This window comes from Callorhinus ursinus, unplaced genomic scaffold (assembly GCF_003265705.2).
Source record: "Callorhinus ursinus isolate GAN/ISIS: 27379988/994484 unplaced genomic scaffold, GSC_fseal_2.0 scaffold14, whole genome shotgun sequence".
NCBI classification, from domain to species: Eukaryota; Metazoa; Chordata; class Mammalia; order Carnivora; family Otariidae; genus Callorhinus; species Callorhinus ursinus.
The window spans coordinates 8,775,349-8,793,552 of NW_027397076.1; the positions used below are offsets into that span (position 1 = coordinate 8,775,349).

General features: G+C 37.2%; 1 protein-coding gene across 9 annotated transcripts in view; it reads right to left on the reverse strand.

Annotated features, from left to right (window-relative positions):
- Window positions 1–16,481: 16,481 nt before the first annotated feature.
- The window catches only part of ANO4 (anoctamin 4), a 444,815-nt gene continuing 443,092 nt past the window's right edge, over window positions 16,482–18,204 (reverse strand). For all 9 annotated transcript variants that reach the window (XM_073900417.1, XM_073900416.1, XM_073900420.1 and 6 more), the window contains one exon: window positions 16,482–17,221. The gene's annotated coding sequence lies outside the window, so the exon portion shown is untranslated. The remainder of the gene's footprint in view (window positions 17,222–18,204) is intronic.

Here is an 18,204-nt window from a genome sequence, read left to right on the forward strand (position 1 = left end):
GATGGAATTTAACTCTAAACACTTAACTACCTCACAGAAATAATGTGAGTATAAAAGATTAGATAGCACTTTATTAGCTCAAATAGTGCTACTTAAAATTTTAATATGATTGGAAATCAAAATTTGAGACAAAGGTCACTTGCTAGTTTTAAAAAAGACAAACTGTTAATAATTTGCAATGTAATGATGTGGAGATAGTTCCCTCTCTAAAAAATATGTGCCATAGAAATATTGAACTCTATTTAGGAACCAGCAGGATTATTCAAACAGAGGGAATGGAAACTTTAAAGAAAGCTACAGACCAATCATATTCACTCCACAGAGAAATGAAAATTTTATATGTAGGATGTAAAATGGTATAAATATATATGCATCTATTTGATTGCTTATGCATTAATTTTCTCTCTAGACCAGTGGTTCTAATGGGGCAGTTCCTGCCTGAACATTTGAAAATATCTGGATACATTTTTGGTTGTCACAGCTGGTGATGAGGTGCTACTGGCATCTAGTGGATAGAATTCAGGGACACTACTAAACATCCTGTAACACATAGGACAGTCCCTCTTCACAACAAAAATGATCCTGCGCCAGTATCAATAGTGTTGGGTTTAAGAAATCCTGCCCTAGAGGTTAAGGTTGCAATCTTGATTTTCCTGAAGTTACACACGCTGGTTTTGTTCCTTTAGGGAAATTCCCTTGACTCTTCTATCTGATCATTCTCATCTACAGGTGAGGAGTAAAGTTTCACTGGCATACACAATGTTAGGATACAGAATAATGACCATATATTTTCAAAGCATTTTGAAAATATTAAGGAATATAAAATTGTTAATAATTATAAAAACAACTTATGAAAGTTTCATTTTGCAACATGATTTCCAACATTAACGCACATTAAGATGAAGGAAATATCAAATATATGAATATGAAGATTTCATAATTTTGTTTTACTTTTGAAAACACCAGGAAGTATAGTTTATTTGTTAACAACTCAGTTTCTGTCCATGATGTAGACACAAAGGGACAGGGATAGGCTTGAGATCCGGGGAATGACTGTGTCAATTCTTGTAGGAAATTCTTAGTTTTTTCCAATAATAGTTGTTGATAGAGAGTCAACTGAATGCATGCACAGTTATTGAAAATTCACCACATAATTTAGTTATTGTAAAATTTACTTTTGTATATAAGTTGTGTGCCCATTGTGAAAAATCTTGAGGGAATTGAACATTATAGTGTAAAACATGTTTGCATTTCTGATTTTTCAACTTGCTGATTAAACTCTTAGTGCAGCTGGAGAAAATACTTTTCCAAAGACTCATGCTGTGCTGAGACATCTAACCTCTGATGGCTTTACTTCTTGGGAGGTGATCTTTATACCTAATTCCTTGTTGCTAAAGAATATATGAAGAAACCGCACCTTTTGTAGCTAGGTCTCTCTGGAAGAGACTTAAACTGGAAAGAGAAAACTGTGATTTTTTTTTATTTTTATTTTTTCTAAGAAAACGCTAATCTTAGCTACTGAAAGTTCTTTTGAGAGTAAATTACACACAATGGCCACAGCAAAGTGTATCTGCCTTGACTAGTATAGTGCCTATGTTGATTTAATCAGAGGTACGCAGTACTGCCTTTTTAAAGAACAGTGTATTTATTGAAAACATGGGATGGAATGTAGTGCCTTAATCAATATATTTTGTGATTTTTAAGATATATTTAAAACTGCTTTTCCGCTCTTAATAATACTTAGTGCAAATGACTATTTCTATGTACAAGTGACGCTTGTTTTTATTTTAATAAATTTCTCAAAATGAAAAAAAAAAGACTTGGAGAGAGGCAAGTGTCTTTGCAGTTGTCTGTTCTTGGGGAAGAAAAGTCAAATTGAATATAATTAAGTTTATCAGGTTTTACAGAGTTATTTCCACTCTACCACATAAAGGACTTTTTCTGTATATTACACGCAGATTATAAAAGTGTAAGCAAATAAACATGCAGAACTTTTGTCGCTGAAGAATATTTTATGCTTTAAGTAATTAACACTGTATTTGAAAATAAAAAGTCACATCTTCAGTACTGAAAATTTCTTAGCCATTATTTCTTTGAATATTTCCCCCTCCCATTTTCTCTGTCCTGTAACTCTTTAACTTCTATTAGGGGAATACCTCTTTATCCTCCTCCATGTCTCCTAATCTGGCTCATATTTTTTATCTTTTTATATTTAAAATTTTCAAGATGCATCACATACATATATATAAAAGGTCACTTTCTTTTCAGCTTTTCCTAATCTGCTACTTAATCTGTCCATTGAATTTTCCATTTCAATGACTTTATTTTCTTCATTTTTAGAGTTGGATGTGCTTTTTCAAATTTTTCAAAGTTTCCTATTCTTTCCTAAGATTGGATTCTTTCATTATGATTCCAAATTATTCTTTTATCTCTAATAATTTTAACCATATTTATTACTCTTATGTTATCTGAAATTCTTGATGTGCTAATTCTTCTACTTGCTCATTTGCTTACTGTTCATCATGGTGGTTTCTTTCCTTGTGTAGTTGATCATTTAACTGGAAGTTTATCTTCAGTAGGGGTTGTATTTTTTCTAGTGAGAGTTCCTTGGGCTCCGGTTAGTGAAAGTCTCTACAGAGAAGTTTTAAATCAGCTTTGGCTGTGCCCGTGTTTTAATTGCCGTCTACCAATCTTACATCATTATCTCAGGTTAGGGCTTCTGTCTTAGGTTCACAGGATCAATTTTCATCCTTTATCTATGCATGGCACAGGGTTTAGGGTTGTAGTCTCAGGTACTTTCCTCACCATCAAAGACTTGGAGAGAGGCAAACTTTCTTGCTGAGCGAAAGAAGTCAATCAGAGAAAGACATGTATCATGTGATCTCACTGATATGAGGAATTCTTAATCTCAGGAAACAAGCTGAGGGTTGCTGGAGTGGTGGGGGGTGGGAGGGTGATAGACATTGGGGAGGGTATGTGCTATGGTGAGTGCTGTGAATTGTGTAAGACTGTTGAATCACAGACCGGTACCTCTGAAACAAATAATACATTACATGTTAAAAAAATAAAAAGCAGGAAGGGAAGAATGAAGGGGGGAAATCGGAGGGGGAGACGAACCATGAGAGAGTATGGACTCTGAGAAACAAACTGAGGGTTCTAGAGGGGAGGGGGATGGGGGGATGGGTTAGCCTGGTGATGGGTATTAAAGAGGGCACGTTCTGCATGGAGCACTGGGTGTTATATGCGAACAATGAATCATGGGACACTACATCAAAAACTAATGATGTAATGTATGGTGATTAACATAACATAATAAAAAAATAAAAATAAATAAAGATAAAGTAACTCAATGTAGAAAATCCTAAGGAGGATGCCAAACTGCTGTTAAACTCATGCTGAGTTTAGCAAGATCACAGGATTCTGGTCAATAAAAAGTTGTACTTACAAAAATAAAATAAAATAAAATAAATTCCCTTTTAAATAATGGTACAGTTCCTCAAGGCTTCAGGCTTCTGGTGATACTTGGAATAGAGTTCTCACTCTTCCACATTTTGGAAGCAGAAACCTCTGTCCCCATGAGGACCCACGAACTCATCAAGAACTATACCTTCATAGGTTATTCAGCATCTGCTGGTACCATTGCTATGGTTTCAGCTTTTTTTTTAAATTGAAGTAAAATTGGTATATAATTAGTTTTAGGTGTACCGCATAATTTGGCATTTTCCTACACTGCAAAGTGATCACCATATTATTTACCATCCAGCACCATATAGTTGCGCCCCTTCACTCTTTTTGCCCACCTCCCAACCCTCTTCTTCTCTGACAACCATCAATCATTTTTCTTTTCAATATTGGGACCTGGTGTTTCCCTTTTCATTCTTTTTTTTTTAAATTTATTTATTTAATTGACAGAGAGAGAGAGACAGCGAGAGAGGGAACACAAAGAGGGGGAATGGGGGAGGGAGAAGCAGGCTTCCCGCCGAGCAGAGAGCCCGATGTGGGGTTCGATCCCATGACCTGAGCTGAAGGTAGTCGCTTAGCCAACTGAGCCACCCAGGTGCCCCTCCCTTTTCATTCTTACAAGTTTGACTATGTATTAAAATTTTTGTTTTGTGACATTTTATCCAGAATTTCTGTATGTTTCTAGCAGGAGGAGCCCGATCTGTCTGAGTATGGACTGTAACTTTTCGAAAGTTCTGTTGTTATTATTATTCTTTTCATTTGCTTAATCCTGGGCTGTGGAGGCATGGGGAGATAATTCATCACTCATAGCAATTTCAAAACAATGTGCAAAATAGGATAATCTGTTATAAACTGAACACATGAATGCTGAGGTACATGGAGAGTCTTTTGTTTTTATATAAAAGCTTTATGGAGATGTAATTTACACACCATACAATCATACCATTTGAAGTGTACAGTTTGATGGTTATTATATTCCCAGAGTTATACAACCATTGCCACAATCTTAGAACATTTTCATCACCCACAAAAGAAGCTCCATATCCATTGTATTCACTCCCCGTTTTCTCCCAGCCCCCTTAGCCCAAGTGGTCACTGATCTATTTTCTGTCTCTGCAGACTTATCTATTCTGGACATTTCATATAAATGAAGTCACAGAATATGTAGCCTTTTGTCACTGGCTCTTCCACATAGCATGTTTTTAATGTTTATCCATATTGTAGCATATATCAATACTTCATTTTTGTGGCCTTATAATATTCTATTGTATGGCTATTCCGCATTTTATTTATCAATTTCTCAGTTGAAAGATATATTTTTTCCACTTCTAGGCTATTATCAATGATGCTGCTCTGAACCCCATGTACAAGATTTTGTGTGGACATATATATTCACTTCTCTTGTGTATGTACCTAGTGTGGAATGGCCAGGTCATATGGTAACTTTATGCTTAACTACTTGAGGAACTGACAGACTGTTTTCCAAATGGTCGCACCATTTTACATTTCTATCAGCACTATCTGAGGGTTCTAACTTCTCCACATCTTGACCAAAGCTTGTTATTAACTATATTTTTTATTATAGCCATTCTAGTGGGTGTAGAGTGATATCTCATTGTGGTTTTGATTTGCATTTCCCTGATAGTGATGTTGAACATCTTTTTTATGTTTATTGGTCATCTGTATATCTTCTTCGGAGATATGTCTATTTAGACCCCTTGACCATTTTTAATTGGCTTGTCTTTTTATTATTGAGTTGTAAGAGATTTTTGCATATTCAAGATATAAGTCTCTTATCAGATAAATAATCTGCAAACATTTCTTCCATTCTCAGGGTTGGAGGGTTTTCTTTTAATTGAAAGTGAGTTACGGAGAAAAGTCATTTGAGAGCTTAACAGAAGTAAATATATGATTTTAGAAAAATATAAAACCTCCTATTCACATACTTAAGGCAGAGTAGGAAACATGATGTTTCAGTAAATAAGGCATGTAAAGTACAGTGCAATTTATAATAGAACCAGTTGTGAAGCTAGATGGAGGGGCAGAAAGGAAAAAGGTGGGGAGACAAAAGATAGGAGAGAGAGTTAAACACATAAATTTACCTTCCTGCTGAGGCCAGACATGGCATCTCTATGTAACACTGGGTAGAAGCTAGACTACCTAGGCAAAGGCAAGACTGCAAAAGAGTGGTAAGATTCAAGAAGTTTCTTGGTTTACAGTGTTGGAGAGGTTGGGGCGCCTGGGTGGCTCAGTCAGTTAAGTGTCTGCCTTCAGCTCAGGTCATGATCTCGGGGTCCTGGGATTGAGCTCCACATTGAGCTCCACATCAGGCTCCCTGCTCAGCGGGGAGTCTGCTTCTCCCTCTGCTCCTCACTCCACTCATGCTGTCTTTCTCTCACTCTTTCTCTCTCTCAAGTAAATAAAAATAAATAAATAAATAAATACATCAAAAAAAAAAACAAAAAACCAAAAACCAATGTTGGAGAGGCAAGGGGCTGGCTCAAGGAGACCATCTACAGGGGAAGTAATCAAACAAAGAAGAAAGGTAAACATTCAGTAGTGGAAATACTCGATCACATTGTATTTCTATTTTTAATTTTTAAAAGAACTTCCATACTGTTTTCCATAGTGGTTGCACCAATTTGCAACCATGTCTCATTAACAGGGCGCAAGGATTCCTTTTTCTCCACATCCTCGCCAACATTTGTTATTTCTTGTTTTTTTGATTCTAGTCATTTTGACAGGTGTAAAGTGGTATCTCAATGTGGTTTCAATTTGCATTTCTGATACTTAGTGATTATAGTCCAATGTTAATTTTTGCACTTGTTTCCCTTGCCTCAGGAGACATGTGGAAAAATGTTGCTAATACCCATGTCTAAGAGATTATCCCCTAGGAGTTTTATGGTCTCATATTTAGGTCTCACATTTATGTCTTTAATCCATTTAGAGTTTATTTTTGTGTATGGTGTTAGAAAGTGATTGTTTCAGTCTTCTGCATGTAGCTGTCCAGTTTTCCCAGCACCATTTATGGGAGAGATAGTTTTTCCCTCATTGTATATTCTTGCCTCCTTTGCTATATTTTAACAGACCATATAAGCATGAGTTTATTTCTGGACTCTCTGTTCCATGGATCTGTGTGTTTATTTTTGTGCTGTACCATACTGTTTTGATTATTATATTATTATATTAGCGTAGTATATCTTGAAGTCTGAGATTATGATCGTTCAGCTTTGTTCTTTTTTTTCTCAAGATTGCTCTCTTGTTGTTCCATACAAATTTTAGTATTACTTGTTCTAGTTCTGTGAAAAATGCTGTTGATATTTTGATAGGGATTGCATTGAATCTGTAGATTGCTTTGGGTAATATGAACATTTTAACAATATTCTTTCAGTCCATGAGCATAGGATACCTTTCCATTTATGTGTGTCATCTTCATTTTCTTTCATCAGTGTTTTATAGTTGTCAGAGTACAGGCCTTTCACCTCCTTGGTTAAGTTTATTCCTAGGTATTTCATTATTTTTGATGCAATTTTAAATGGGATTGTTCTCTTAATTTCACTTTCTGCTACTTTATTATTAGTGTATAGAAACACAGTAGATTTTTGTATATTCTGTATCCTGCAACTTTACTGAATTCATTTATCAGTTCTAATAGTTTTTTGGTGTAGTCTTAGGGATATATATATATATATATATAGGGATAGATATATAGGGATAGATATATATATATATATAATCATGTCATCTGCAAATAGTGACAGGTTTACTTCTTCCTTACCAATTGGATGCCTTTTATTTCTTGTCTTATTGTTGCTTCTAGGGCTTCCAGTACCATGTTGAATAAAAGTGGTGAGAGCAAACATTCTTGTCTTGTTCCTAATCTTAAAGGAAAAGCTTTCAGGCTGTCATCATTGAGTATGATGTTAGCTGTGGGTTTTTCCATATATGGCCTTTGTTATGTTGAGGTGTATTCTCTCTAAACCCACTTTGAGAGTTTTTATCATGAATGGATGTTGTATTTTGTCAAATGCTTTTACTGCATCTATTGAGAGGATCATATGGTTTTTATCTTTTCTCTGGTGAATGTGATGTATCAAATTGGTTGATTTGTGAATATTGAACCACCGTTATATCCCTGGGATAAATACTACTTGATTGTTGTGAAGGATTTTTTTAATGTATTGTTGAATTCAGTTTGCTAATATTTTGTTGAGGATTTTTGCATGTATGTTCATTGGAGATACTGACCTGTAGTTTTCTCTTTTTGTGGCATTTTTGTCTGTCTTTTGTTTAATTCCAGTATATTTAACATACAATGTTATTAATAGTTTCAGGTATACAACAATTCTATACATTATTTAGTGCTTATCATAATAAGTGTACTCTTCAATTCCCATCACTTATTTCACCCATTCCCTCACCCACCTTCCTTCTGGTAATGATCAGTTTGTTCTTTATAATTGAGTGTGATTTTTGGTCACTCTCTCTTTAAATGTTTTTCCCTTTGCTCATTTGTTTTGTTTCTTAAATTCCACATATGAATTAAATCATATGGTATTTGATTTCACTGACTGAGTTATTTCACTTAGCATTATATTCTCTAGCCCCATCAATGACATTGCAACTGGCAAGACTTCATTCCTTTTAATGGGTGAATAATATTCCATTATATATTTATATACTTACATTCCATGTCTTTATTCATCTATCAATGGAAACTTGGGCTGCTTTCATAATTTGGCTATTGTAAATGATGCTGCAATAAACATAGGAGTGCATGTATCCTCTTCAATTAGTGTTTTTGTATTTTGGGGGTAAATACCCAGTAGTGTGATAACTGGATCCTAGGGTAGTTCTATTTTTAACTTTTTGAGGAACATCCCTACTGTTTTCCATAGTGGCTGTACCAGTTTGCATTCTCACCAACAGTACAAGAGCGTTTCTTTTACTCCACATCCTTGCCAACACCTTTTGTTTCTTGTGTTGATTTTAGCCATTCTGACAGGTGTGAGGTGATATTTCATTATAGTTTTGATTTGTATTTCCCTGATGATGACTGACATTGAACATCTTCTCATGTGTCTGTCAGCCATCAGTATGTCCTCTTTGGAGAAATGTCTATTCATGTCTTCTACCCATTTTTAGTTTGATTATTTGTTTTTTGGGTATTGAGTTGTATCAGGTTTTTATTTGGGATACTAACCCTTTATTGGATATGTTATTTGCAAATATCTTCTCCCATTCTGTAGGTTGTCTTTTAGTTTGTTGATTGTTTCCTTTGCTGTGCAGAAGCTTTTTGTTTTGGTGTAGTACCAATTGTTTATTTTTGTTTTTCTTTCCCTTGCTTCAGAAGACCTATCTAGAAAAATGTTGTTACTGCCAATGTCATAGAAATTACTGCCTGTGCTCTCTTCTAGGATTTTTATGGTTTAAGGTCTCACATTCAGGACTTTAATCCATTTTGAGTTTATTTTTGTGTATGGTGTAAGAAAGTGGTCCAGTTTTATTCTTTTTTGTCCCAACACCATTTGTTGAAGAGATTGTCTTTTTCCCCATTGCATATTATTTCCTGCTTTGTTGATTAATTGGCCACAGAATTGTGGGTTTATTTCTCGATTTTCTATTCTGTTCTATTGATCTATGTATGTATTTTTGTGCCAGTACCATACTGTTTTGATTTCTACAGCTTTGTAATGTAACTTGAAGTCTGGAATTGTGATACCACCAGCTTTGCTTTTCTTTTTCAAGCTTGCTTTGGCTATTCGGTATCTTTTGTGGTTCCATTTGAATTTTAGGATTGTTAGTTCTAGTTCTGTGAAAAATGCTGGTGGTGTTTTGATAGGAATTAAATGTGTAGATTGCTTTGGGTAGTACAGACATTTTAAGAATATTTGTTCTCCCAATCCATAAACATGGAGTATCTTTCCATTTCTTTGTGTCATCTTCAATTTCTTTCATCAGAGTTTTATAGAGTACAGGTCTTTTACCTCTTTGATTAGGTTTATTGTATCTATTATATCTATTAGTGGTTTTTGATTTGTGGTTACCATTCAGTTTATATAGAACATTTTCTGCTTATAGCAGTCTTTATTAAGCTGATGGTTGCTTAATTTTGAACTCATTCTTTACACCTTTCCCCTCCATGTTTCAGATGTTTGGTATCATCTTTTACATCCTTTTGTGCTTCTCTTGACTGATTTTTTTAAATAGATTTACTTAATTTTTTTTTTTTGCTTTTGTGCCTTTTATTTTTCTTAGCCTTATTTATAATTTTTGTTCTCCACTCACAGTCACCCTTAACATTTCTTGTAAGGCTGGCTTAGTGGTCATGAATTCTTTTCACTTTTGTTTGGGAAACTTTTTATCTCTCCTATCCTGAATGATAGCCTTGCTGGAGAAAGTATTCTTGGTTGCAGCTTTTCCCCTTTTAGCACTTTGAATACATCATGCCACTTTCTTCTGGCCTGGGAAATTTCTGCTGAAAAATCAGCTGATAGCCTTATGGGGCTTCATTTGTATGTGACTGTCTTCTTTTCTCTTGCAAACTTTAAAATTATTTCTTTAGCACCATTTTAATTATGTGTCTTGGTGTGGAGCTGCTTAGGTTAAATTTGTTGGGGGCTCTCTGTGTCTTCTGAATCTGGATCTCTCCCTTCCCAAATTTAGGAATTTTTCAGCTATTATTTTTTCAAATACATTTTCTCCTCCCTTTTCTCTCTCTTCTCCTTCTGGAATCCCTATGATGCAAATATTTTTATGCTTGAAGGAGTCACTGAGTTCTCTAAGTCTATTCTTATTACACAGTATTTGTTTCTCACGTGTTCAGCTTGGTAAGTTTCCACTACTCTATTTTCCAGATCACTGATACATTCCTCTGCTTCCTGTAGCCTGCTATTTATTCTATCTATTGTATTTTTTGAGTTCTTCATTTATTGAATTCTTCATTTCAGATATGTTTTTTATCTTTTTGTCAAGGGTCTCGCTGATGTTCTCCACCCTTTTCTGAAGTCCTCTGAGTATCTTTATGGTCATTACTTTAAATTCTGTTTCAGATATATTACTTATTTCCTCTTTCACTTATATCTCCTGTTGTGATTTTTGTCCTGTTCTTTCATTTGGGACATATTTCTGTGTCTCATTTTGTCTACCACTCTGTATCTATTTCTGTATTAGGAAAGTCTGCTCTTGAAAGTAGAAGACACATGGGGAAGAGATCCTGTAGTGACCTCCAGTGTAGTGTCCCCTATTTACCAGAACCTGGCTCTTCAGGGGAGTCGCCTATGTTTGTTGCTTGTATCCTGCTATTGCATCTGAGTCACTTTACCTTTCAGTCCAGACATCTTCACTGACTCTTTGCCTTTTGTGGACTGTGTTTGCTCTCTGTGATGTTAGTTGGACCCAGGCATGCTGCCTCTGAGGGGCCATGACAACAGAAGGGCTTTTTCTGGGTGGTGGTGTTAGCAAAGTTTGCACTGAGTTGCTAGTCCTGGCCCTATCCCCTACAGCCCAGTAGCTCCTGGGAGTGCAGCATGCAGCAGCTGAAGTGGCCAGGGACCTGTAGCATCAGTTCATGAAGTGGTTGGTTATGGTATCTGTGCTCCTCGTGTCTATGTGAGCAATGGCTGGGTAAGAAGTGTGCAGCTGGGGTGTGCCACACCCGTGCATGCAGTGGCTGCATAGGATGTGTGGGATTTAGCAAAATTTGTGCTGAGCACCAGTCCTAGGCCAGATCTCTTGAAGTATGGTGGCCATTGGTCTATGGCACACATAGGCAGTGGCTGGGTGAGGTACATGTGGCATTAACAAAATTTACACTGAGTCCAGTGCCAAGGCCAGCAGGCTTGGAATCCTCAGGAGAACTCATGGGCTGGGCTCACTAAGAGCAGATTGGGTAGCAAGTGTCTGTGCAGTGCTGCTTCCCACACATGATTCTGTGTTTATGCTGGGGGGCGCAGGTAGGAAAATGTCACCTGCCATCTCCTTTGTTCCCCAAGAAGTCCACCAACATGCTTCAAAATCAGTATAAACAGATTTCCCTCCCATTGTGCAGGAAAATGTCACCTGCCAGCTCCTTTGTTCCCCAAGATGTCCACCAACATGCTCCAAAATCAGTATAAACATATTTCCCTACCAACTATGTTGCCTCTCCTTGGGCTGTTGTTTCTTTAAGCCAGGAGACTGGCTATCACTCACCTTCCCATTGCTGAGTCAGTTGACTTAAAGTGCCAGGTTCCAAGTCCCAGTGGTTATACAAATTCATGGAATTTAGCCCCTTCTAGTTTTCAAGGCCAACATTATAGGGATTCATTTTCCCCATGTGGGCTCCCTGGTGCTTTCCCTTTTCCAAGACTACAGATCTCTCCCTCCTGCAGGCAGCTCCTGACCACTGTTCTTGCCCTTCCTAACCTCCCCAGTGCAGAGTCTTCTATACATTTAGTTGTGGAGTTTGTCCTGCCAGTCTTTGGATCACTCTCCATTTTATTTACTTGGATGTGAGTGATATCTAGTTGTAAACGCAGGATGAGGTGAGCTTAGGTTTCTACTTCACCATCTTCCCAAGGCTCTCCAGCTGATACCTCCAGTTTTGTTTTGTTTTTTTCAAGATTGCATTGGCTATTCAGTGCCTTTGTGGTTCCATACAAATTTTAGGATTGTTTGTTCTAGTTCTGTGAAAAATGCTGTTGGTATTTTGATAGGGATTGTGTTAAATCTGTAAATTGCTCTGGGTAGTATGAACATTTTAACAATATTTGTTCTTCCAACACATGAGAAATGCTATGGATTTTTATGTTAATTTGTTTCCTACAACTTTACTGAATTCATTGATTTTTAGTAATTGTAGTCAGACTTTATATATTTTCTCTATAAAAAATCTGTAAATAGAAACAATTTTACTTCTTTTGCATTTCTGATGTCTTTTATTGTCTGATTGCTCTGGATAGGACTTTAAGAACTATGTTGAATAGGAGTGGTAAGAGTTGGTATCTTTGTTCTTGCTCTTAGAGGAAGAGCTTTCAGCTTTTCACTATTGAGTATGATGTTAGCTGTGGGATAGCCATATATGACCTTTATTATGTTGAAGTATATTCCTTCTATACGTAATTTGTTAGGAGTTATTATTATGAACAAATGTTGAATTTTGTAAAACTTTCTGTGCATCTATTGAAATAATCATATTTTTCTTTCATTCTATTGATGAGATGTATCACTTTATTGATTTGTGTATGTTGAACCATCATTGCACCCAGGGATAAATCCCACTTGATCATGGTGAATGACCCTCTTTTTTTTTTTCTAAAGATTTTATTTGAGAGGGAACATGAGCAGGGGGAAGGGGCAGAGGAAGAGGGACAAGCAGATTCCGTGCTGAGCACAGAGCCCAACGCAGGGCTTGATCCCAGGACCCTGGGATCATGACCTGATCCAAATGCAGATGCTTAACTGACTGAGTCACCCAGGTGCCCCTGTAAATGACCCTCTTAATGTGATGCTGAATTCAGCTTGCTAGTACCTTATTGAGAATTTTTGCTTCTTATTCATCAGGGACATTGGCCTGTAGTTTTCTTTCTTTATAGTGTCCTTTTCTGGTTTTGGTATCAGAGTAATCCTGACCTTGCAAAATGAGTTTTGAAGTCTTCCATCCTCTTTGATTTTTCTTTTTTCTTTTTTTCTTTTGTGGAGATTTGAGAAGTATTGACATTAATTCTTAAATATTTGGTAAAATAGACCATTGAAGCCATCTGGACTGGAGCTTTTCTTCGTTGGGAGATTTTTGATTACTGATTTGATTACCTTACTAGAAATTAGTCTGTTTAGATTTTTCTATTTTTTTTCCTGATTCAGTCTTGGTAGGTTGCATGTTTCTAGGAATTTTTTCATTTCTTCTAGGTATTCCAGTTTGTTGGCATGTAGTTGTTCTTAGTTGCCTCTTAGGATCTTCTTATTTCTGTGGACTAAGTTGTAATGTCTCCTTTTTCATTTATAATTTTGTTGATTTAGGTCCTCTCTTTTTCCTTGGTTAGTCTTGCTAAAGGTTTGTCAGTTTTGTTTAACAAAACTAACAGTTGGTTTTATGAAAAGATAATCTTTTGAATTTTCTTGCTATTTCTGCTCTAATATTATTTCCTTCCTCTGCTACCTTTGGGCTGTTTTTCTTCTGTTTCTAGTTCCTTATCGTGTGGAGTTAGGTTATTTATTTGAGATATTTCTTGTTTATTAATGTAGGCATTTGCTGTTATGAACTTCCCTTAGAACTGCTTTGCTGCATCCCGTATTTTGTTTCCATTTTCATTTGTCCCAAGATAATTTTTCTTTGATCCATTAGTCATTCAGGAGATTGTTATTTAACTTCCATGCATTCCTGAATTTTCCAGTTTCCTTTATTGAGGTCTAGTTTCATACCATTATGGGCAGAGAAGATACTTGTTATGATTTCAGGCTTTCTGAATGTGCTAACATATGGTCTATCCTAGAAAATGTTCCATGTGCATTTGAGAAGAATGTGTATTCTGGTGTTGTCAGATAGAATGTTCTCTATATGTCTGTTAGGTCCATTTGGTCTATAGTGTTATTCAAATCTGCCATTTCCTTATTGATTTTTCTGTCTGGATGGTCTTTCCATTATTGAGAGTGGGTACAGAAGTCCCCAACTAGTATTGCTGTATTGCTGTTCATTTCTCCTTGTAGCTCCATTACCTTTGCTTTGTATACTTAAGTGTTCTGAATGTTGGGTGCAAATATTTACAATTGTTACATTTTCTAGATGGATTAACCCCTTTATCATTGCATAGTGACCTTCTTTGCCTCTTTTTACTATTTTAGCTTAACACTTATTTTGCCTAACAAGTATAGCTACCCTTGGCTTTTGTTCTGTTGGTTACCATTTATTTGAAATATCTTTTTCCATCTCTTCACTCAGTCTATGTATGTCTTTTAGGCAGTATATCATTGGATTTTTTTTTTAATGCATTCAGCCATTCTGTGTGTTTTAAGGACCTGAATCAGGCAGATCTGCATCCCACCAAGTTCCCTGGTCATGGCTCTGCAGATAAAGCCACTGGTTGGAACAACTTCTTGAGCATTGCAGCTAGGAACTCAGTTTTCCAAGATCTGACTGCTGGTTGTTGCAAGCCCCTCCCCACTTCTCCATCACAATCAGATTCCCAGTGGTCAAGTCCTGCAGATTCCCCTGCAATTCCTGTGGGGTAAAATTGGAATGGGAATTCCTAAAAAGTAACCCACAACACTGGGAGTGCTGGTTGTCCACACTGGGCTCTCTTTCCCTCCCCTGGAGGAACTGTAGGCTCAGGCAAGACCTCTTGGCATAGCACAGTACCAGCCTGGAGGAGGGGCAATGTGATCAGCATGTAGCTGCTCCTCCTACTCTTCTAATGTGGTCTTTTTTTGGTCTCCATGGTACAGAGGGTGCTTCGGCATTACCCCTGCATCCTCAATTTCTCTCAGTGGTCTTATCCATGAATAGTTGTTAGTTTTCATTTTGTGAGGAAGAGCAGAATCAGGAACCTATGTCTCCATCTTGGTGATGTTACTCCTAATACTTGATTTCTTGTAAAGTACATCAGAAATTCTCTTCTATAACCTTCTTTGCCTTTCTCCCCTCAACAAACCTAAAACCACCTTAAGATGTTCACTACATTTTCCTTGTACCCCAAACAGGGAAGGTAAATAAGTACATTCACTGTAGTGGTAGAAAGAAATGAAAGGAAGAAGAGTGGGCAAGCAGGACGGTGGGAGGAAAGAGGAAGGGAGGGAGAGAGTAAAGGAGGAAGAGAGGAAGAAAATAATTGTATGCCAGAAATGTATCAGGAATTGTTTGTCAGAAGCACTTGTAACAGCAAAGACAGAATTCCAGAGGCAGAAAACAATCTGGCTATAGGGCTGTCTTGAGTTCAGTTTATGCTCAGACCAGGTAGAAAGTGGTACTTAATACTTCTTTATCCTGACCAGTGTGTTTGGTAGTCCTTTACCTAGCTCTGAATGTTCATGGCCCATTCCAGACCCAAAGAGGGGTTTGCAATTCTTTCCTTTGCCCCTGCTGCTCTCCCTGCCCCAAGGATTTATTGGGCCATGATGCTTGGAGCTTGGAGAGGCATAGCAAACAAAAGTTATAAGCTGAGTCAGTAGAACATGTTTTGTCTTATTGGAATGTCCCTTTGTTTTTCATATCTTGAGACTTTTCATAGAAATTCCTCTCCCAGGGGCTACTGTGAAGTATTTCACCGGCTTCTTAGCCAAAAATTGAAAAAAAAAATTCCTTCAATGTTCTTTTGTCTTGTTTCCATAAAGTGCATCTCCTTAGTTTAGGCCCTGCTAAGGTTAGAATTTCATTCCTAGGAACATTAGGTCATGGAAAGACAAAACCAAGAAATGGTTGAAGTTCTGGCCTGCCCAAAGCCACTCGACTATCTGTTTCTATACAGACTAAGAAAACATCTAAGGTCTTTGGGAATCAATCAGCTTAAGAGAACACACATCAGAAAGAGGACAGTGTTTGATAGATATGGTAATGGGAGCACTGTCATCTCCCTAACCAATGCAGGTAGGATGGTAACATAGTTCAATGGCCGGTTCTGCTATCTCCAGAAAAAGAGTTACCACAACAGGCATGCTTACAGAAAAAAATTTCCCCCCAGGGTATGTCTTCTTCCTAGGATTAGCAGACCAGACTAGTAAACTGGATAATCAAAACAGCGTAAGTGTCATTGGCTATATTTCATATTTCTTCTTCAAAGTGTGTCAATGGCATTTTCCGAGTTCTTCTGTGAGATTTCTAATTAGGTGGCTTGGTACTCTAAAAAGGGAGCATAGAAACAAGATGGAAAAGGTGGATTTAGAAAAAATATATACAGTCTCTCTGAAGGGTGAAGTGATTTCTCAGGAGTATGTAGGAGTAATAAAGCTTTCTTTAAAGATCCCACTCTGATTTCTCTTATTTTATGAGAAAAAAAATACAACAGAATTTCAGAAGACCCAACTGAAAATATTCCATGTGCATAAATTTATTTTAAATTTTATTGCATCACATTATACAAGCATTAAACATGGCTTCATGTTGATGACTATTTAAATGTGAAAATTTATCGTTCATGTCAGTACCCTTTGGCTATTTACAAGTAAGGAATTGCTATGTACTTTATATATCTCTGTATTTGTATGTACATATGTAAGAATACAGGACTATACATATGTACACACAGAAATACATCTATGGCCATACACATAGCTATAGATATGTCATATATAATAATCTCAGAAAGATCTGAAATTAAAAAAAAAAGTTGTAAACAGGGTCTTGTCTGTTTCGTTTGGTGACATGGAAGTAGGACCATATGATGACATTCTAGGAATGTGTGTCCAGGTGTCTGAATACCCTTATTAGCCCAGTGTCTGTAAAATTCACATGGGGTAGAATGCAAAAAAGGTAGCAAACAGGCTGAAAAACAGGCCCAGTATACAAGTTCCCCTTGGTTTTAAAAACTTGAGAATGTAACTGCCCATGATGTGCATGCTTGCTTGGTCAAGAATGGTCTATGGATAGATAGCAATTGTGTGCTGCAATGTGATTTCACAGCAGCGTGATTTCCCAGGTAGTCCTTTAAGGGTTGCTGACCACCCTGCTGCTGCCAATGTCTGCGACATGCACTGCGGTTGCGTTTTAGTCATTCACTTGAATGTGCTTTTGCACAGCTGGGAGAAGTAAACAGAATTCAGGTCCTTGGTTTGGAAATGAACTATTAACCTAGAAAGAGAAAAGAAGGCATTAAAACCCTATGTACACACAGTGGCTTAAGAACACAGTGTGCAATGGCTGGTTTGTACTCACATGAATCAAAGGCATTCAAAGAATTTGTAACCCCAAACTGAGTCAGGTATGGTATAAACATTATTGTGCCTACTTTAAGTCAGAAAGGCAGTCTGAAGCAAGGTGACACTCTGCCAACCACTGGCAGAACAGAGACAGACAGACAAACACTATGCTTTCAAGCAAAAATTAGAAATGGCCTCTGGGGAGAAAGAAGCCCATAGTGATGAGACCAGAAGAAACTCCCAATTGGTTACCAGCCCTACAGGCCAGTGCAGCCCCTAGGTATAGGTAATGCCCCTGCTGCACCCTGGTTTCTAGCCTCTGGAGCTCCTAGGAACAGTGCTCTTCACTAATGTCTGCCTCCTACCTCCAAACAAGGCCATTTGGATAGTTAGTCCTTCTCCTCTGACGGCTGACCAGAGACAGAGAAGAGGTGATTTGAATGGGTGTCGGAGTCAGGGGTTTGGAACAAATTCTAGGATCTGAGAAGGTTAAAAGCTGGATAGGCTCTTAAAGTATTGTTCAGTCCAACTTCTTTACTTTTGCAAATGTGAATATCAAATCCACATGAATATTCTATTCCAGATCCTACAGATAGAGAATGGAAAAGCGAGGTCTAGTATCTGGCAGACTGTAACAAAATGTTTAACAATACAAATCCCCTACAGTATTCTTTTTTTTTGATTATGTTATGTTAATCACCATACATTACATCATTAGTTTTTGATGCAGTGTTCCATGATTCATTGTTTGCATATAACACCCAGGGCTCCATTCAGTACGTGCCCTCTTTAATACCCATCACCAGGCTAACCCATCCCCCCACCCCCCTCCCCTCTAGAACCCTCAGTTTGTTTCTCAGAGACTATGGACTCTGAGTCTCTCATGGTTTGTCTCCCCCTCCGATTTCCACCCCC